Below are 3,815 nucleotides of genomic sequence, written 5' to 3'. Positions count from 1 at the left end.
GTGTATTGATGATTGTTTGTAGATTATAACTCTAGTTTTATGTATTGAAGTATTTTTGGATGATTTAATTATTGAATCTATATTCACTTGTTCATGTAATCGAGAGAGGCAAAACTTGTGATATCTTTGCATTATTTTGTTGGTGGAGTTTATAGATTCTTTTAAGTAATCAAAAGAGGCTAGTTGAATCATTGATTAAACCTAGTTAGGTGAATAATCGAAAGAGGTTTTCCTAAAGACCAATCCATTATGCATTCTTGCATATCTTCACGTGGTTAAATTGGTTCATCTGGTGAGGTTAAGACTTAAACGAGAGAGAAGTTTTTGCTAAACGTTTGAACTAATAGTTGAGTGAATTCGAGAGACTCACTTGAACATTAGAAGTGAATTATCTAGAGTTAGATCCCGAATAATTATCTTGCACCTATCCTATCAAAACCCTATCTTCTCCCATTGATAACCTTCTGTGCTTATTCCTTGTTTCGATTGTCATTAGTCAATAGCTTTAGATTCTTAGTAAACTTTAGTTAGACAACTTATAAATCTCAACTGTTGATCATCTTGGATAGAGACCAAGCTAGAAACTATAAGAATACTGTTTAACTCCAATCTTTGTGGACATGATATTTTACTATACTATATCTGATTAGCGATCATAATTTCAGTGTGTGTTTTGCGCTCATCAAATTTTGGCACCGTTGCCGGGGATTGGCAATCAATAATGTTTGAAATAGTTTGTAATGCTAATTTAGGAATTTTTCTTTTTCTTTTCTTTTCTTTTTCCCTTTTTATGATTGGTGTTCTTTGGCTGTGCGCAGGTTATAGGTTAAGATTGGTACATGAATCGAGCTTCTGCGAAAGAAGTGATACCATACAAGCCAAAGATAGAAAAACAACTGCAACAACTGAGGAAGGAAATAAATCTCGCTGAGACGTTAGAAAAGGTTGGGCAATCCTTAACCAAAGAAATAATGGCTGGAAACAGTGATGATAATGTAGATTTGGCTACAAGAGAGGCAGCCTAACAATGAAAAAATGCCGCACGGGATGTTGAGGAAGCAGCTATCAGAGAAGCACAGATTATATACGAAGAAGAGATGGGTCAGAGAATTTCTCAAAATCAACCCTTGGCTGTAGACCAGTTTGGAAATATAGCTCCCATGCATGGGAGATCATTAAGCGATTATGCTAGACCGGTCTACAATCAAGGATTATCAAGTGTTAGAACACCTCCACTTGTAGCCAACAATTTTGAATTGAAGCAAGGGTTTCTTCAAACCTTTCAAAATTGTTATGTCTTCAGAGGGAAGATGAACGAAGATTCAAATACACATTTAATGGACTTCGAGGAGGTTATGAATACCTTTCAATAAAATGGTATGTCACAAGATGCAGCATACTTAAGGTCATTCCCCTTCACACTCAAAGATGATGCAAACCAATGGCTTCAAAGCTTACCCACAGGATAGATTAGAACATGGGAGGAGATGACCAGAAAATTCCTTGATAAATATTTCTCTTCCGCTAAAACGGGCAAGTTTAGAAGAGAAATCCATAACTTCTTACAGAAAGAGACTAAAACTATTTTTGAAGCATGGGAAAGGTTTAAAGAGATTGTTAGAAAGTGTCAACATAGTGGAATTGAACTCTGGATGCAACTTCAGGACTTTTGGGATGGATTGACACCGGCCTCACGTAGAACATTGAGAAATGTAGCTGGAGGCCCTTTGATGAAGAAGACTCTAGAGGATATAGTCAGAATTTTTGATTAGTTTTTTGAAGATGCAAATCAATGGCCTTCTGAGAGTGCTGAAAGAAGAAGATCAACTGGTGTTCATCAAGTTGATGCTAATACATCGGTGCAGGCACAACTTGATGCTATGGCTAAAGAAATTCGAAAGATGACCTTAGCCTCGATACAAAGTGAGCCTCACACAACTTGTGATATATGTGGAAAAGGAAACCTTACTCATGAGTGTCAAGCCTCAATTGAGGAAGTAAATGCTATGGAAAATTACAACTTTAATGCAATGGGTTAGAAGCGCCCGGGTTTTTCATGGAGTTCACCTGGGGTTACCGCGAATGCATGGCAACAAAACAACCCCAGATTTCAGTGACAAGGAGCTCTGGGTTTTATGAATCAGCCAAGGTAGCAATTTCAGCCTCAACAGCCCAAAGAAATCCGAGAGGGTTCCAGGCACTCTCCCTGCTGATACTGAAAGAAATTCCAAAGAAACAGTGAATGTTGTAACCTTGAGAAGTGGGCAAGTGTTGAAAGATTCCACTCCGATCCAAAAAAATGTGATACTTGAAAAAGAAAGTGGGGAGCAACTGAAAAGTGATGATGACAAGAAGAAGAAAGGCCCAATGAAAATTGAGAAAAGAAGAAGGAAGAAAAATCGAGAAGGGAGGAACATGAGGAGAGCAAGCATATGCCAGCGCTACCTTTCCCTCAAAAGCTATATAGAGTTAAGCTGGACAAGCAGTTTGAGAGATTTCTAGATATGCCGAAACAGGTTCATGTAAACTTACCATTCACAAAAGTGCTCTCACAAATGTATGTTTATGCCAAATTCTTGAAGGAGATCCTTACAAAGAAGAGGAAGATAGAAGAGACCTTAGTGGTTAAGATCACATAGCATTACAGCGCAATAATGCAAAATAAACTCCCATAAAAATATGGAAATCCAGGTAGTTTTATTATACCTTGATCTTTATGCTCTATTAATTTTGATAAGTATTTATGTGATTTCGGTGCCTCAATTAATTTAATGCCTCTATCTATTTAAAAGAAACTGGAGAAAGATATTGGAGAGATAAGGTCTGCACAAATATCATTGCAGCTGGTAGACCAAACGACTTTAATACCCGAGGGGATAGTGGAAGATGTGTTAGTTAGGGTGGATAAGTTCATATTTCACGTGGATTTTACAGTGGTGAAAATGGAGGAAAACAATGAGGTCCCCCTTATCTTAGGAAGATCATTCTTAGTAACGGGTAGAGCGATATTAGATATACACAAGAGAAAACTCATGCTTAAAGTGGGTGAGGAGACTGTAACTTTCAAGATGGATGTAGAAAAAGTGGTGCAAAAAGGAAAACCATCTACAAGTGTTGAGTGGAAAGTGAAAGGCTCGAAAGACAAGGCTACGGTGAGTGAGAAATATAAGTGTGGGGTGTACCCCAAGAAGGCTGAGAAGAATTTGTCTACATGGATGTGTGCATTAGTTCGGGCACGAGGAATGGAGCCCGACTTCGACTCAGACCCCGACTAGATATTCGGGGAAGTTTCCTCTACCTTATGCTTTTTAATTATGTGTCATGGGGATATGCCACAACTTAAAGTATGGGGTGTGGGATATGTTGCATGTATTTATATTAGTATTAGTTTTTATTTTGTTAGTTTTAGTAGTTAGAGATAGAAAAACAAATTGAAAAAATCATATAATTTTTAAAATTTTTGATTTTTATTTTTGATTTTTACCGATGATGGATATCATTCGACAGGTTTCTTGAGGGATTAAAGATGAAGTAAAAAGACAAAAAATATTTTCTTTTGTAGGTAGTGTAATAATTCTCCCTGGTTATTCTTTGTGTCGCGGTTCTTTTTCAAGGGTTTTGTTTGAACCGGGTGTAGTTAATTTTTATTTTTTTTAGGAGTAGGAAACCTTGTACTGTGATTTGAATTGAAGGAAATATCTCTTAACTTTATTATGCCTTGAGAATAGTAAGTGCTTTAGTTGTGACGTTTAGGCTCAGTTTTTGACTTTTGTAAACGTACCTTAACTTATATGATCTTAACTTTGCTTAATTGC

The 3,815-nt window shown here is 36.9% G+C and overlaps 1 non-coding gene across 1 annotated transcript; it reads right to left on the bottom strand.

The window, feature by feature from the left end:
• Positions 1 to 1,535: 1,535 nt before the first annotated feature.
• On the bottom strand, positions 1,536 to 1,642 carry LOC142177776 (small nucleolar RNA R71). Its single transcript, XR_012706332.1, has one exon. It is a non-coding gene; the product is annotated as a small nucleolar RNA R71 (small nucleolar RNA).
• Positions 1,643 to 3,815: the final 2,173 nt, after the last annotated feature.

Source organism: Nicotiana tabacum, chromosome 23, assembly GCF_000715075.1.
Source record: "Nicotiana tabacum cultivar K326 chromosome 23, ASM71507v2, whole genome shotgun sequence".
Classification (NCBI taxonomy): domain Eukaryota; kingdom Viridiplantae; phylum Streptophyta; class Magnoliopsida; order Solanales; family Solanaceae; genus Nicotiana; species Nicotiana tabacum.
This window is presented reverse-complemented; position numbering and strand designations above follow the sequence as displayed.